This window comes from Gymnoscopelus microlampas (genome assembly GCF_963454915.1).
Source record: "Gymnoscopelus microlampas genome assembly, chromosome: 6".
NCBI classification, from domain to species: Eukaryota; Metazoa; Chordata; class Actinopteri; order Myctophiformes; family Myctophidae; genus Gymnoscopelus; species Gymnoscopelus microlampas.
In genome coordinates this window covers 37,680,349-37,698,744 of record NC_139943.1, presented here as the reverse complement: position 1 = coordinate 37,698,744, position 18,396 = coordinate 37,680,349, and the positions used below count along the sequence as shown (strand labels likewise).

Sequence of the window (18,396 nt, the reverse complement as noted above, 5' to 3'; positions counted from 1 at the left end):
TGATCTTTTCCTCCTCTCCCCATATACCATAGCAGCAGCTTTTTATTTTAATTAATTTATATTTTACTTCTCCTCTCTCCTCTTCCAGCCTAATGAATCTTCACTATCAGCACCATCTCAGAGTGTTGGAGAGTAGCTCTGTGGGCGGGAGACGGTTGCATGCGAGCCACACTCTAGACCGCGTGCTGTGGGCTTTTATTCCCTTTTAAACCTCTCCCTCTTTTCTCTTACTCGCTCGCTCGCTCTCTCTCTCTCTCTCTCTCTCTCTCTCTCTCTCTCTCTCTCTCTTTTTCTCTCTCTCTCTCTCTCTCTCTCTCTCTCTCTCTCTCTCTCTCTCTCTCTCTCTCTCTCTCTCTCTCTCTCTCTCTCTCTCTCTCTCTCTCTCTCTCTCTCTCTCTCTCTCTCTCTCTCTCTCTCTGTTGCTGCAGCAGGGGGAAAAACTTACGGTGCGGTTTATTTGTTCTGGTTCGGTGTCGGCTCTCACATGTCCCTGGCAGGCCACCGTACCTCCCTGACGGTAGCATGGTTTGCTAGGGATTATCACAGTCCGCCTCAGGGTCTCTGTGTGTTTGCGCGTGCATTAGCTTGCACGTGTGTGTGCAACAGTAGTGACCTTTGCCTAAACTGTCGTCAATGCACGTTTGCACCCTACAGCCGTACGTGTATTTGATCGATTGCGTGTAAGAGAACGTATGAACTGTCACTGTTAATGTTGGAGCTGCAAAGTGCTAGACTGCTGCCAGTGTCTTTACCGACGCCACAGGGCTTCGGGCCACAGCATCCAGAGACTCATCTCTTCCTCCCCCTCCACTCTGCATCACCTCATTTCTAACATTTCTCTTGTTTATATTCCTCCTCTGAGAAAAACCACGCTTGCCCTCATCAGAGAATTAACCCGGGGCCCGGTATTCAGCTGGTGATGAGACTAATGGGGGAGTTTAAAGGGAGCGGTGGTCTCTGGGATAAGGGAGAGGGTTAAGTGAAAGTGAGAGAGTGAGAGCTGAGCTGTTTCCATCCCACTGTTTTCCACTAATCCTAAATTGCTGCCACTGGAAGACAGTGACCTCCTCCTAACATGTGTTCGCCATTAATCCAGCTTTGGTGAGAGAAGGCTTGTTTTCACCAAGAGAGAAAGATGGGTCTGTAGAGAAGCCTGTCAACCCGTGTATTATTCACACTATTCAGTATATGCATAAAGTGTCCTTTCACCTCCTTCCTACAGTATACATAATACTGTATACCTCCTCACTTCATGTTATTCATTCGAAGTGAGGAATAATCTAGTGTGAATAATCTGTAATCTATATGCATAATATGCATATCCGTGTTTGTGTATGTGTGCACGTATACAACACCCCCCCCTCCATTCTGGCACTAATAAGAAATACATGATATCTCCACCAGGCCAGGTGGGCTACCCAGGGCTGTGTAAATCTTGGGTTGCAGCCACCAGGGCCCGATGAAGCTGCAAGGGGAAATAGTGTTTCTGTGACATATTGTTAAACTAAGTGAAAACATGCAATTCCAATTTGGGGTTGATTGAATGTTGCTTTCATGATATATGGAATTATTTTTTTCTTGGTAAGAAATGGGCCAATCCCTCAAGTCCCAAGATCATGTGTGCCTACTATCTAATATGGTGAAGAGGTAAAAAAAATGCTTATGCAACAAACATTGACATTTGTCGCATTTGTGGTGCCCCTGTGGGTCACCACAAACCGGTTTGCAAGATTCACTACGGATTCACACACACATCATATAATCTCTGTACCCGGCCTTCGGCCTGGTGGAGACAATATTTGCTTAAATAAATAAATCACCTAAAATTGAATTTATTATTGTTTGTTTTTCTTTTCAATTTTAGCCCCACTAGTGAGAGCGTGGAGTCAGTGTCGGTCGGTTCAAACCACAGCCTCTAGGGGTTGCTAGCTTTCAGACTCTTGGCCTTGTCGAATGTGATATGGTAGAACTACCTCTGTGCTGTACACAATACAGTAAATATACTGTATATAACATATCCAAAAATCAACTGTCTCTGGAAAGTCACACAACAGAGCAGTTGACTTTTCAACACGACAAAAACAACTGCCGAGCAGCAGAGCATCGATGAGAGTGATGGTTGAGTCATTCCCTCTCCTCACAAACCATGATTGGAGATTACATATTCCACTGCATGTCCACAAATATGTTCTGCTGTTAATTACAGGACCAGCGTTTTGTTGCTTTGGTCAGCAAAAACCTTCACACATTGGACCCATTCAGTGGGGGATGACCTTTCCTTCCCCCTATATATTTCCAGCTTTTCCATGGTCTTCTGTCATTCCATAATTCTGTCTCTCTCTCTCTCCCCCTCTGTCTGTCTTCAGTCGCTCCATGCTGCTCCACACTGCCATATTGGGCCTCGTGACTTTCGCTGTCTGAGGGAGAGTGCAGTGGGCCCGGGGTGAGTTGACGTCCAGCTCCTCCATATGATGTATGAGATGGATAGAGAGGGAGAGAGGAGTGTGCAAGCCCTGTTCCAATGTTTGGGAGGCACATAAAACATTACAGAATGCTTCCCCCGCCCCCCAAAAGAAAAAAACAAACCAATATTAATGTCCAAACTTAAAACATGTCCCGGGTCTCAGCTGTCGTTCGCTAGGGGATTTTCTCCCCCCCTCCTCCTCCCCAGAGCTTTGGCAGAGAGAACGAGTAGAACAACAGAGGAGAGGGGAAACTGGCAGCCTGTGTGCTCCCAACATGCAGACTTTGTTATTCTGAGACGCCATGTGCAATGGCTTTGTTGGACTGTCAGGGACTGGGCACCTATGTGGGGACCACACCCTCCACATCTGAAAGAATAGAAGATGAGGCAATGGCTCAACTCAAAAAACGCAACGTCTACACATAACACAGATTACACTTTATGTGCTTTCAATAAGAATCCGACAGGAGCTCGTTGGTGGGATGCAAATGATACAAACTTGAGTGTTAATATATGGATATGAACACTTTTTTTGGTTGACATTTTTTGGTCCAAGTTCAGTTCCGTGTTTGTGTGACATGTGGTGGTATATGTTGTGATATATTTAGGATGTGTATGTTTGAGAAAATTGTACGTCGATTGAGGGGCCTTTGCTGGCGAGACCACCATTTAGCATTAATGATGCGTAATGATGTCAAATATCAAATCTATATTTTCTCAATCCAAACATTCAACTCCTAAAATGGTCCATTTTAATTGCCTGCCCGTTCATCAAAACGCCTGATTCATTTCACATGCGAGGCATCCCGTCTCCAACCCCATGAAAGGGCTGTATAGATGTCGAATGTCCACCAGCGCGGGGCGCTTCGAGTAGCAATCCAAATATACAGAGGTATTCTCAAACAACCCGGGCCTGCCAACTACAACACTGCTATTTATTTATGTATTTATCTGGATTTCCTGTATACTTGTCGAGATGTTGGGAGCTGCAGGCCATGCTATCTGAGGCTCATTTGACGAGCGGAGGCTCGCTCTGGCTCGTCCACGGCGTGTTGCATTAAGGCTGGATTATTTTTCCTGGGGGCTCATAATGACGCTGCTGTCTTGGTCCCTGAGAAGCCTCTGTTCTCCCAGCCTCCTCCCTCCCCTTCTGCAGGACGCTGGATGCTGGCAGCTGCCCACTGGTTTTCTCACCTGGAAAGCTGCACTGGAGATGGAGATGCATTAGGCAGGAGTGTGGCTGGCATGTGTTAGGCGCGTGTGTGTGTGCACACACGCGCGCGTGTGTACGTGTTTGCCTGCACGCGGCATGTGCTTTAACCCAGCATTATACTGTATAAGGTTCCATAATATTCTTTCGTGGAGAAGAGGCTGCAGTTGATTTACAGAATTGGAAGTGAAAGGTTTAACTTTGGTTCGGTTTGTGTTTTGTTTGTTTATCCAAGTCTAGAATATAACTGATGTCTGGGTTGAGTGATAATTTGATTGATAAAGAATGTCTTTCTTCTCAGATAAGATGCTTTCAGTCAGTTTATTTATTCTGAGGCCCTTTAAACCACCACAGAGCATCTCCAGACAGCTGTGGATCCCACGGGAAGGAATGAAACCAACTTGCTGGCTTGGAGTTTTATGATTCAATTTTCAAATGTATCAAATTTTGAACTTTAATAACTGCTATTGTCTCTGCTCGTGCAAACGGCTCTTCTTCCTTTAAGATGGCATTGACTCACAGATGGAACCTCCAAAACCCAATGTATCTGGAAAATGTTTTCAGGAATACTTTAGCATTTTTTTCCTTCCCCCTATGAAGTAAAACATGTTTGGAAAAATTACCTACACTTCAGAAGGGTCCCTTCAAGCTTACGCACTGTGTGCTGAGTATTCTGTAGGTTTTGTGTAGGTCGCTTTCCTGTGGTGGACTGTGTAGCAGTGCTGCCTGGGGACATAGAAATAGAAATAGAAAAGTATAGACCATTCATTTCCATTCATTGCAATGCAATGTCAAACACAAAATCTGAAGTCAATCCACGGTGGCCTCAATACAGGTTCACAATTCAGTTTCCCCTGCAAAGTAGGTGCTGTGAACGTGGAAGTAGGGCGCTTATGACCCATCTATATGTCTTACAGTTTGATTACATTGTGGTGTCTTGTGATGTATAGGTTGAGTCACAGTGAAACCAACTCATACAGGTGGCTCAACAAAGCCCCCCTTCCCTGACATACTGTGTGTGTGTGTGTGTGTGTGTGTGTGTGTGTGTGTGTGTGTGTGTGTGTGTGTGTGTGTGTGTGCGCACGCGTGGGTGGGTGCGTGCTTGCGTGCGCATGTGTGCATCTGTGAGTGTGTGGGGGGGCTTTGGGGGTGTAATTATCAGGAGGAAATGGCAAGATTTCGGTCATTACTTGCAGGAGCAGGCCAGGGTAATTAGATATTACTGTGTGTCTGTACAGACACATTTCTGCGTCTGTCAGGTGTGTGTCTGTGAGTGAATGTTTGTGCATGCATGCGTGCGTTTGGGGACTTATGTATAACTTCAAGATTTTCTTTATTCCTTTAGAAACATGATAAATTAACTCAAATATGAAGAATCAGTTGGAAGTTTAAAAAGGAATCAGAAATAAATAAGTAAAAATCACACCCTGTGTGAAGGTAGCGGCGCCTTTGAATACATTATGTCATCGATATGTGTTTATAATGTGTTTATAGCCATGTGTCATGTGAAGCTTGACCAATCACTTTGTTGACGGGTCTGACCAATCAGAGCGTCGACGACAGATAAAGTTAAATTGAGGATCTAACTTTAAATAACTTACCTAGAAGGAGACTTTAGCCAAATAAAAATATATACAAAAAAAAACATGAGGAAATAAAAAATAAACCTTGACATCATAGTGATGTCATGAATGTCCCCTTGCCTGACAAATCACAACCTTGACGGGCCTGACCAATCAGAACCTTGACGGGCCTGACCAATCAGAACCTTAACGGACTCTTGGATTCTCGATCGTCTCTATCAAACCATTCTGTCATAACGGATGACTGGGTCCCGAACTCAGACTTTCTATACATTCACCCTTCATCTGTTCTTGTATCTTTCTCTTTCTATTCGTCATATTAACTTTAAATAACTTACCTAGACGGAGACTTTAGCCAAATGAATAATAAGATGAAGTCATTGTCATCGTTTATATAGACATCGAATTCTATATTCATGACATCATAGTGATGTCATGAATAGTGACCAATCACAACTTTGGCGCACCTGACCAATCAGAACGTTGACGCACCTGACCAATCAGAACGTTGACGCACCTGACCAATCAGAACGTTGACGCAAAAGCCAGGCATAGAGGGCTAATATCCGCTCTATACCTAAAGGTATAGAGCGGCTAGCGCCGCTAAAAATAGCAAAAGTAAGAAAAAAAAAATAGCATATGTCAACAATGTCAGATAGGACATACCTACAGTATTGATAGTAATAGAACAGTAATGCAAAATAAAAATATTTACAACCGTAGAGTTGGCAGCTATAATCCTGTACACAGTCTATATTGTATATACATACTGACTTGGGTCAGACCCCATTGCTCCATCGTCCATAAATGAACATGTCTCACATAAAGGTGATTGATATTTCCCATTTAGATTTGACCAGCAATTCCTGCTGGTTACAATAGCTGTTCTCATTTGTCATACAGTGACATGCAGAAGGCCTGCTCTGTATTACTACTGTATGTTAGAAATGTGTTTCTGAGGCTCAGATTTCTTGTTCTTCATTTTGAGATGCCACGTCAGTGTGGATCTGTGTTATACTGGGTCCTGCAGGGCTTATCCCTCGGAAGTCTCAATCTGAATCATATTTGATTGATGCTACTGCTGCAAAACCGCAACGTTTCTACATATATTTGAAATGGAATGGTCGACATGCAGGTCAGTTGATTGAATTGTGTTCATCTTTTCATCTTCTTAAAAATGTGAGGCTGTTTTTCTTATCTGCTTCATTTGATGAACTCGCATACAAAATAATCTGTATTTATATATTGTTTCCAGAAAATGCCCTTCTGTTATTTAAAATTCCACAGCCAGGTGTATTCCTGCTGCAGGAAGAATTTGAGCCTCATCATAGATTAATCTGCGTATCCTACCGCAGGTCCAAAATAGACAGCAGAATGGCATGCATAATAGAGTAGTGTGTGGTTCCAAAGAGCCCCCCCAACCCACCACCCGTTTCATAACATTCTAATTTTTGCTGAGAATCTTTCCCAACCAGTAGTTGCTTTCAGGTGTATAAGCAAGCCCGAATATGAAATTCTAAATAAACATTTTGACACAACTGTGATTCTATTGCGGCCTACATTGCTCTAGGGACGGTAGGTATGAGGAAGGTAAACAGAGTTATTTTGCTGCATGGAAAGAGACATTTGGGTCAGTCCACATTTCCCCTGGATATATATGTGCTCATGGTTGAGTATAAAGTGCCCATGCCCAAATTAATCTAATAACTCTCTTAACTCTCACCACTCTAGTCCACTGTGCAGCTCTATCTGTGCTCCTCTCTTCCTATTTCGTGCTTTTAGAACAGCTCGGCCCATTTCACTCAGTCAACAGGATTTCCATAATGGCTACTACCACCATAATACCCTTTGCAAAAATAGCAACATTTGAAGTAGTCCCATATACTGTACTGTAATGTTGGACGATAATAATCATGCAATCATACAATCATCATACCGTAATTTGATAATAATAGCTCAACTTACAAATCCCAGGTGGTCCAAGTGCGGTGGTCCATACACTTTTTAGCGGCGCTAGCCGCTCTATACCTTTAGGTATAGAGCGGATATTAGCCCTCTATACCTGGCTTTTGCGTCAACGTTCTGATTGGTCAGGCTCGCCAAGGTTCTGATTGGTCAGGTCCGTCAACGTTCTGATTGGTCAGGCTCGCCAAGGTTCTGATTGGTCAGGTCCGTCAACGTTCTGATTGGTCAGGCTCGCCAAGGTTCTGATTGGTCAGGTCCGTCAACGTTCTGATTGGTCAGGCTTTTGCGTCAACGTTCTGATTGGTCAGGCTCGCCAAGGTTCTGATTGGTCAGGTCCGTCAACGTTCTGATTGGTCAGGTCCGTCAACGTTCTGATTGGTCACTATTCATGACATCACTATGTTACTATTCATGACATCACTATGATGTCTTATAAATTGTATAGATTATTTCATAACACATACATATCTTTCTGGTACCACATTTATACACACGCACACACAAAGTTTATTTTTTAGGTACCCACTCTATCAGCTATGACAGATCAGTTTTTGCCACTTACCTTGGAATGCATTTGGTGATTCGCTTCCAATGGCACTATTTAGTGCCACTGGAAGCCTTGAAATAAATTTACAGAGATTTAATATTGTTTCTCTAGTAGAAACACATATCTATGACAAAATATATCAAAGGCACCGCTACCTTCACACAGGTGTGATTTTTTGATACCCTATAGTTTTAGATTTTTGGTACCCTATTCCTAATCCCTGTACGTTATCACCTGTTTACCCTTATTTAAATTTTGTTTTTTAAATTCTTAGTTGTATCTGTAGTTTTTCTGTATCTGTTCTGTGTGTCATATTGCGGTACTGCCATGACAATTGAATTTCTCTCCATGTATTATTTGAAAATGCAATAGGTCTGGTTCAGTGAGCTTTGCTTGTCATGATTGTCAAAATTGACTATTCAGCCCTGCCTTAAAGTAATACTAGGTAACTTTTTCAAAAAAACTAAAGTTACATTTTATATCTTTTGTGAGTGGCAAATGTTTCACAACACCCATTCCATGAATTTCACCCCCGAAAGCCTTTTATAAACATATTTTCTATTGAAAGTGGACAGGGGCGTCTTTCCCGCGAAAATGACGTCATCCGGCCGGAAAACGGAAACGGAATGCACCGGTTTCCTGTTTGGCCCGGAACTACCGCGCTAGTAACAAAAAGGAATTTCACACTGTTTTTATGGCGTTATAGGATTTGAAGATGGAAAAACAACAACAAAAGAAAAGCAGCTCACGGTAACTAAAGCTCCACTGGCTAAGAGAAATTATCCATAGATAGTATAAAATGTTTCCGCCTTCAGGTGAAAACAAATGGAATTCTGGGTAATGCAGGACTTCACTAAAGACCTGCAATGATGGTAGTGACCAGCAGAGGTTGATAAAAATCGTTATTTTTGGACCTACCAATTATGGCTTTAAAGGAGTAGTTCACCCAAACAAATACGGTAGGAGACTCCACCGGTCATCAACTTATTGGCTTAGGGATGCAACAAAAACAAAAAAATCTCCATGAATTCAAGGTTTCATGGGGTGTTTAATTGATAGAGAATAAGTATTTTTTTGGGTGAACTACTCTTTTAAGCTGCATATCCTCTTGTGCATATTGGTTGCTTTATCTTTTGATTACTTTTAGATACGTGAACTTGATATTTTGCCAGATATCTTATCAATGTGGAAATATGCACACATTATCCTTCCCTTTCTTGTTTTTGTCCTGAGGATATTTTGGCCAGGTGAACTGCCGGTGAGATATCTTTATCTCATCAGAGCTTTTAATGATGTTCCCTCAGGTGTGGAGCTGAATGTTTTCGTACTCAATATCATAACAGCTATAAGAAAGAATAAATCTTGTTATGCAGCGTGAACGGAATCTCAAGTAAAGTACCGATTCATCCCATTCATCACCTGTTTGAGCAGTTTGACAGTGCTGTAGTTTAGAAAACGGAATGTTTATGAAGACATATTCAATACACGTTTTCTGCATTAACTGTCCTCTCGCTTTGTGTGAAGGGATTTTCCCCCAACATCTGTGTATGCAAAAGACTGTGCCTGTCCCCTGTCTCCACAATATGCTTAATTTTGTATGCACTGCACACGCAAATCTCAACAGTAGCTTGTTTGTGTTGTCGAATAATCCCTAATCAACAATCCAAACCATGGCATCGTCTCTCATTACACCAGGGAGCGTGCCAGCTTGGCACCAGGTGAACCCTGTTTGTTTACTTTAAACAGGACTTGGTTGAAACAGCACCAGGCAAGCCTTTGCATCACCATAGGCAAGATGTGTGTACACACACACGCGCACGCACAGAGGAAAATGAGCACACTGACCATGCACATGGGTGCACATGCACGCAGCAGTGCAGGCCAGATCGCATGCTGGAGCGGCATGCAAAATGCATGTAAAGAAAACAAACGCAGCAGGGCACATGGGCCGTCTCTCAGTCACACCCACACATGCACTGCATGCATCATTTGAATATAATAGTAGGGCATTGTGGTTGAGATGAATAATGGACAGGGGGATTATTAGCTGACTAAAATACAGTTGAGCCCTGTTGACTGTGAGAGAGCCATCTTTCTTTCATTAGGCAGTATAGCATAGTCCTGACTGGGACCCTGGGGGCATTCATTACGCACACAGAGAGAGGGCCCTGTGTGGGGCCTACAGTAGGCACAGCACATGGCACTGAGTAAGACAGGGGCTGCAGCTCCTCATTATGGGGGCTTTTCCTCCTCAGAGGAGCTGACTTTTCAACACCGCTCTTCATACAGCCCAGAGGGGGAGTCCTAAGACAGAGCTGCTCACTGAGCAAAGGAGCCATTAATTCATTGATAATTCACTTTCTTACCAAAATGGTATTTTTCACAGAAATCTCAATTATAAACTCTCGACAGCTCTTGTCTCGCTTGACTGTGTCCTCAGTCTTTTCTTTTACAAAAATGTGCACGCTCGTGCAGGAACACGCAAGCGCGTACACACACGCGCGCGCTCAATTGAATGACACACTTCACAGCGCTCTATTCCCACCACTCAGTGGGAGGAGCTGTCCGTTGCAGTGACAGACGTGCCTTTTCCAAATATTATTTCATAACAGACCTGAAAGGTTAGAGAGAGAGAGAGAGAGAGACATATGCTGTCAGGGAGTGATGGATGAGCCTCTTTGAAAAGTCCGTTAGGGAAGAAATCCACAGCCCAGTCTGCCCTGGAGACGGCACGATAGGCCAGAACAATCCTGTAACTCCCACCTCATCCCCATCTCTCTCTCTCTCTCTCTCTCTCTCTCTCTCTCTCTCTCTCTCTCTCTCTCTCTCTCTCTCTCTCTCTCTCTCTCTCTCTCACATATCCAAAGCTTTCAGAAAAAGTGCAATAATTAAAGGCCTGGCAGTTTTGTAGTTTAGCTCTTGATCTGCTGTCTCTTGGAGGAGATGTGACAGTTGATGTGGCCAGAGAGGGCATTGAGCAGCGGGGGTGGGGTGGGGGGCTAGGAGAGTTTGGCGGTGGTGGTGTGGCTACGCAGAGAGGAGACAGATCGGCTTCATAAGATAGTCACACGACCCCCCCTACACGCACACAGCTTTCTTGTACATTCTTCATATTCCTTGCCACTTTCTCCTTGCAGTGAAGTAATATCTCCATTTTTAGACAGTGTTTTCCGTCCAGCACATTATGCCTAATGCAAGAAGTAAACGTGGTGTATTTCCCGCAGATGTGTGGATAGACTGTGTGTAGCACGATGTCATCATCTGCACCCCTTGATGCCATCTCTCACGACCCCTGATGCCATCACAGAGACGTCTCGTGTTTGTTTGTGTTTGTGCTTTGATTAAGATCTCGGGTCTGTCATACGTATGTCGTACATACTGTAAACATAGCACTGCATTTACGAGATTAAATGAGGGCAGAATATGAGGTCTTGTTTCTATAAAAAAAAAAATTGGGGACACACACATTGAAAATATTGACATATTTGCACATAAACAAAGTCCGCCCTATAGTAATGCCTGATTTAGACTTGGTTGTGCATAATGTTGTGAAAATAGAAGATCTACAGTACAAGTTCACAAGCATTGCACTGCAACATGTTGTGAGCTTGTACTATAGATCTGCTATTTTCGATGCAAGTATAAATCCGGCTTATTGGCCAGTGGTTTCGTATTTGACTTTCCAGTAGAGGCAGACATGGTGAGAGTCCAATAGAATAGGAGGCCATAGAGACTTAAGAGGCAGCGTTTAGCCGCTGTAAATGGCTGATCTAATTAAAGCTCTTTAACTTGGTCCTTCGTGTGACGCCAGACCTGAGGCTTGTAATGGAGAATGAGTCAGAGCTGGAGAGAAGAGAGATGAAGAGGAGGAAAGAGGAAGAATGAGGGGAGATGGACAGAGATTGGGGGGCTTTTTTGTGCAACACATGCAATTACAGAATTACAGTGTTAAGCATAGTTCAACCATATAGTTCTGCTTTTTATTTATCCATTGTCTCGTAAAATAAAGAGACAGGGGTTGGTGATTGGGGATTTTGTCCCAACACTAACACAATGACAGACATATGCAAACCAAAGACCAACCAGATCAGTTTCTGCTTTTTATTTATTCATTCATAGCCTGTAGATTTAGATCTGGGACACAATTTGCAGAAGTTCATTGGGATAAATGTACCGCTGATTGCAAACAAAGCAGAAGGGTAGTGCAGGCTAATGAAGACGATCTGTCCTCATTTCAGAAGACTGGTGTGGGCTAATGAAGACGATCTGTCCTCATTTCAGGCAGATGAGATGATTTATGTACGATGAGGAAAGTTCAGAATTCAGCAAAAACTCCGTCAGTGTTATTAAACACTGACATCAGTGTGGTAAAACCATAACTCACTGGGTTTGAAAACATCTTGCTGGAGCTGCGTGTGCTTTTCTAGTGGTTATTAAAGTGGGACAAATAGCAGAGACATGCTGCCCACACACTGAATAGGAAAAGCCCCAGTACCAAAGGTCTATAGCGGAGACTGTTTATTTTCATTTTTATAAATCAATTCCACATTGGAAATTCTGCTGCACAACTGCGGTGTTCAAGCTACAGGATACAGTATGCATGGCGAACTGTAAAGCCTTGCAAATAGTCCTACTATACAGTTCCTGGTCTGTGAAGGCACAATCCACATTATCTTTATGCGTTTATGATGTACCTTGTACTGTACTACTGGTACCTTATTTTTTGGCAGAGACGTGTGTTAGACTGTGTTTGTAGTTAGGCCTGTGTCTGTGTATTCGATTTTAAGAGCAGTCTGATGCCTTGAAATGAATGCAGGCACATCTGAGTTAGTACGGCAATAACTCAGGCCATTCTCACTTGGCTCAAGTATTTCAACACCCCAACATGAAACTCTCTTCACCGTTGTGAAGGCGAGTCGTCAAACTCCTATGCGTAAATTACCATATGAATAATTCAATTTCTCGCCATGGCCATTTATCAGTTTTACAGCCATGTAAAACCTAGCTTTATTTTAACGCGAAGTGATGTTGTGCATCGCTGGGGTCATTATGACCCAATGCTATCCCAGGGCCTGGACATGGTTTCATGTCTCCCCAGAGATTGGGAGGGGGGCGGGTGCTGTTGAGAGCTTTGGCCCCCGGAGCCGTTTTGCGGGCTCGCGTAATAAAAATGACCCTGTTAGACAGAATGGAGCATAAACAACAGCAAGGCTTGAACTGGCGTAGATATCAGCAGACAGACCTCAAATCCCGCTGCTGGCCGAGTCAGAGGAAGAGAGGGCAAGCGGGGAACAGGGGTTGGATGGCTGGAGGTTCTGGGATGGATGCTGTGGTGTCTGTATGCCATGCCAGTTAGTAGTCCAGACCGCTGTCTGTCACTATCCCTGTGCCCAGAACAGCTATGGCAGATTGCTCATCTCTCTAAATTAACAATCCCCACCACAGGGAAGTGATTTGCGGAGGGACATGGCGAGGAAGGGAGCGGGTAGAGGGGGGAGAGGGGTGAATCCCACAGCTGATTGCTACCACATTGATGATGGTTAGGATGATATTACCATAAGAGACCAAGAGTCTCCTGGGCATTCTGGTCAACAGACAGGCCCTGGGGCATTTAGCCCCCTGGCACGAGGACCGGTTCCTCGCAGCATCCCCCAAGAGCATCCCCTGCTCATCCCGCCACAGGGGGTCCCATAGATCTATGTCTCCCTGCCAAGGCCTTGGAATTCTCCCATGGAGATACTTTATTATTGATCCGCAATTGTTCTGTCAAAATGTTTCTCAAAAGCCAGTGGTTGATATTGAAGAAGTGTAACTAATATTCCTTGGATGAATCCACAGAGCCTCCATTGTTACAGTGTGTATCTACAATATGATAGATCTGCACTCCGAATCAGTTGTTGTTCTGTTTTCCGATTCCTCCGTTGACCCCCAACCACTCTCCCGGCTCTCTGCTCCACTTTTCCACCCCCCCGTCTCCCACTCATCAAATCAGCTGCTTGCTATCAAGCTTTCCAATAATGTGCTTTATTCATTTTCCAGCCACTCCGAAAACCCACTCTCATAATTTCTTTATTTTGCTCTTTCTGTATTTTTGGAAGATTACCGAAATTATACTCCCATCCGCCACAATTTCATCCAAAGCTGGTGGTCGCTGTCAAATTGAGCGTGTGTGAGTCCAAGTGTACCATAAACCCAACAGGCCTTTATGCATTTCACAGAAACACTATATGAATGGTGTTTCTGATTACTCATTAGCACATACAGTACAAATGTCAATTTCTTTGTTATACTGTTGATGGTTTAGAACAAGTCCCTGCATCCTCTGGGTTAATTTAACTCAAAACAATTTAAGCCCTATATACTTAGTTATATATAATGGCGTCATGTACAAATTGCTGATCTATAAGCTTACGACGTGTCGCGATGTGACACATTGTAAGCTACTTTCAATTATTTGAAAAATGTTGAAACTTTTGTCTATAACGACGATATAATGATGTCCAAAATAGAGACGGCAGGTTGAAAGTGGTTTAACAATGTGAAAATTGACGGGTCCATTCGGGTCCAGTTTTACACTCTCAATTAAGTTATATTACCACTGAGAATTTGACTGTGTACTTTCATATCCATAGTATTACTCATTCACTCCGAGCCCCTGGGCTTTTTTTAAGGGTGAAATTCAAATCAACTCTCTCTCTCGTGCTCGCCCCCCCCACCAACCCCCGCCTACTCCTGACTGTCAACAAAACAGCAATAAGTCACGTCTTTCGCCATAGGAAGAAAGATGAGGGGTCTGCCTGTAACGATGGCCTCTCGGGGACTAGAAAGCGACCTGCCACTCAGAGGTGTGGGACTTGCGTACAGATACATACCATGCTCCGTTTTGACATTTATGAGCAGGTTTACTGCAGCGGAAAATCACAACAATCAAGGAACATTGTTAGCACCCAATTAGCACTGTAAAAGCACTTTGGACCCGCTTTCGTTTCAGTCCTCCTAAACTTTCCCTCATGAAAAAAGGAAAAAAGAGGAAAGCCTTTTCCCTGCCACTCTTTAACATTAACTTTAAAGGGGGCCGGGAGGGTATAAGAATGATTTCACCATATGTATCAGCAGCGCTGCCAAGTCTGCCGTCGTTCATCAGGCTGAGTGACACTATCCTATGTCCCTTAACCACTTAACCTTAATCACTGCGAAGACATCGATCTTGTAGATCGGCTCTTTTTATAGAATGTCCACCTATTTTCGCTGAATGTCCGCCTATTTATGGCATGCCCAGTGTAGGGACGCTAGGTTTCATGTGGCTAATATATATTTGTGGGAATATTTGTTTCTCCGTGGAGGAAATGCTTTTCGTAATGGATGCAGCATCTGTCCCAGATGGGGGAAAGCCTTTCTCTGTTGGCAAAAGCTACCTCTTCTTCTTTTTTTTTCACTGACGGAAATGAAAACACTGGCAAATAAATATGTGCCACTATTGAAGAACAAGATGGGGATTTCTGACATGAGAACCATGCAGGCTGCCAGGTCTCTCTCATCCTTCAATCTCACTGCAGTGACTCCTCCAGCGATATTTTTAAGACAATGGTGGTGACAAGTATTGTGAAGAGGTGCTGAGTTCAGTGAATAATTTACGCTAATACGACCCGCCAAAAAACCCGATGTAATAGGGGTTCTGTCTGATTGAAGAGCAACATCTGAACCTCAATCTGAAGATCTAACATAAATCCAGCCGCAACGTCTGAGGGATGTTTCTTTGATATACCAGCTAGAACCCTGTTCTTTAGTGTGTTTCTGTGGTTGCATGAATAGGAGTCGATGGAGGGCTAATGTAGAGCTGCTCTTAATGTTTCTGGGACGGCGTCCAGATCACACTGAGAAGCTGCTGCACTAAAGCAGGCGCTACAGTGGATGTTCCATATTACCGTGGAGGCAGATACTGTGGTCCTATGTTCTGTTTGTTCCCATGAACGAGAGAGGGAAGGAAAGGCATGGGATTTATCTTATTCAAGGACTCAGTTTATGAGATACTTATTAAAAAATGAGCAGCTTTGACTACAACAGTAGTTTCACTGGAATTTGAGGTAAGGAAATGACGATGAACACAGGCCCAGAGCTGGACTAAGATCGGACACTTTATTAAATGAACAAGTTAGATATCCCACAGTGGATTTCTATAAGGAGGTATTTCCTGCAGACGGACAGGCTGCTTAGAGTGAGTGATGTGGAGGGGTTTAAAAGACCCGACATGGATTCTCCGCTCCAGTGTGTTTTAAGGCCAGTAAAGCCGACCGTCGTCGCACTGTTTTCCATATACTCATCAGGCTGGGCATTGGCTGCCAGATTCAATCATACTGTACTCCACACATTATGACTCCCATTGAGAGGCAGAGGTCTGGCTTCATGACATTCCCACCTTTCCTCAGGAATCTACAGCATGCGTTCTTGCTTTCTCACATTCTCACTCCCTTGCTCAAATGTTCTTTGCCTGTCGGTGTAATTTCACAGGCTCTCTCCCTTTCTCTCTCTCTCCCTTTCTCTCTCTCTCTCTCTCTCTCTCTCTCTCTCTCTCTCTCTCTCTCCATACGGTATATAAAATGAAAATCGTATTTTTGTCTTTCACAATTATTATCAGGGTTACGGAGGAACAATGACATCAGAGGACATTACAGACCATTTGATATATGGTATGTGGTACCAATAAGCATGATGAGCTACAAACGGATTAAGATGCTAAAAACCTTTCCCACCCAAAAATCCTCATTACTAATAATCGTAATAAACAATTATGATTGTTACATAATGGTCGTAACAATCAGAAAAATACAAGTAATCTGGATCATCATTTTAGCCATAATCATGCAGCCCTACACCATAACATTGACTCTCTCTTCTCCATGCTTGACTAAGAGGTGATTAGGCAGGGTCAGGCGTCAGTGAATAAGTTGGGCTGGGAGCCTCTCATCAGGGTGGCTGTGTCAATGGATGGATGGATGAGGAGGCTAACACTGATCCAGGGACACTGCTTTTGTTTAAACTCTGCAGGGGCTGATCGAGGCCCAATTGGCTGCCTTGACGTGTGTGTGTGTGTGTGTGTGTGTGTGTGTGTGTGTGTGTGTGTGCGTGTGCGTGCGTGGGGGGGGGGGGGGGTGTTTGTGTGCGCGTGGGCTAGTTTGAGAGAGAGAGAGAGAGACTCCATTTGTGTGTATGTGTGTACGTGCATGCAGCACAGATGCATTTCCGTATGTGTGTGTGTGTCTTTCTGTGCAAGTGTATATATGTGTGATTTTGGGCATGCACATGGCTCCATCCATGTGAGCATGTGACTGCAGCTCAGTTTTGGCCTGTGTCACGGAACGAGCAAGGATGTGATTGATGGGTTGTGTACTGTAGTGAAAGTCTTTTAAATGGGAGCGAAATGGGGATTTAAAACGTATGACTTCATCAGGCCTGTGCTGCTCAATGTGAGGTTAATACAATGTGGCAAACTTTTCTCCTTCAACTGAGGTCATGCGTTTTATCCCACAATAAGGGCTTTCCTCAACCGTGTCAGTAGGCCGACCTGCCATCTTGGTGGGTGTACTTTCATTGGATGATCAAGCTGTGTTCTCTGGGTTACCATTAAAACAGTGTGGTTGTCCAGGTGGCACAGGGGTAAGTACCTGCCCTGGGATTCGATTTCTCCAACAATTGACCGTGTTCATGGGTGCAAAGCTGGTTGGGGAGTGATCTCTCTCATTGCACTAGCAACTCAGGTTGCCTGTTCAGCATACATACCATTTCATTCGTCACAAACAAATGACAACTGGTATCTCGCATAGTAATGATTTAGAGATAAATAGGGAATTTATGTAGTACCTTTATCCAAAGTGCTTTACAAAGTTCATAACAATAACCCTTTCACACACATTCACACACCATGCAGCGGGAAAGGCATCAACATTTTCAGGGTGAGCAGATGATGGGGGTTAAGTGTCTAGTGGACATTTTCAACCTCTCCCAAGCTGTGGTCCCTGCAGGCTTCAAAATGTCCACCATTGTGCCCATGCCCAAGCACTCCAAGTTGACATGCCTGAATGACTAGAGACCTGTCACCCTCACCCCAATAGTCAGCAAATGCTTTGATAGGCTGGTGAGAGATTACATCTGCTCCACACTACCTGCCTCACTGGACCCATGGCAATTTGTATACCGTCAAAACAGATCACCACCGGTGATGCCATTGCAGTGGCTTTTCACACAGTCCTCTCTCACATAGATGACAGGAAGGAGGCAGGGATCGAACTGGAAACCTTCCGATTTCTAGACGGCGGTTCTACTTCCTGAGCATGGCTAAGCTTATCGTTTTGTATGCTATAGGGAATGCTGTGGCCTCCTAGCCCAGGAATTCTTCTCCAGTATTCATGTACAGTATTGTCCTCACATTACTGACAACGCAGGAGAAAGGATGTTCTTATAACTACTACTAGAAGGTACTACTATAGTCAGTGTCACTGTCTCAGTACCTCAAGTGCTTCAGCTCTGAAGAGCACGGTAGCATGTGCTTAGTGTGTTTATAATAACAGAGCATCATTAATGCCAGTGAGTTTTCTGTTTAGTTTTAATATTCTTAATGATGTGCTCTAAA

At 43.8% G+C, this 18,396-nt stretch overlaps 1 protein-coding gene across 1 annotated transcript in view; it reads left to right on the top strand.

Moving 5' to 3' along the window:
- The first annotated feature begins 2,379 nt into the window (after window positions 1–2,379).
- Window positions 2,380–18,396, top strand: part of znf469 (zinc finger protein 469) — a 177,030-nt gene continuing 161,013 nt past the window's right edge. Inside the window, exon 1 of the mRNA XM_084060353.1 lies at window positions 2,380–2,443. The gene's annotated coding sequence lies outside the window, so the exon portion shown is untranslated. The remainder of the gene's footprint in view (window positions 2,444–18,396) is intronic.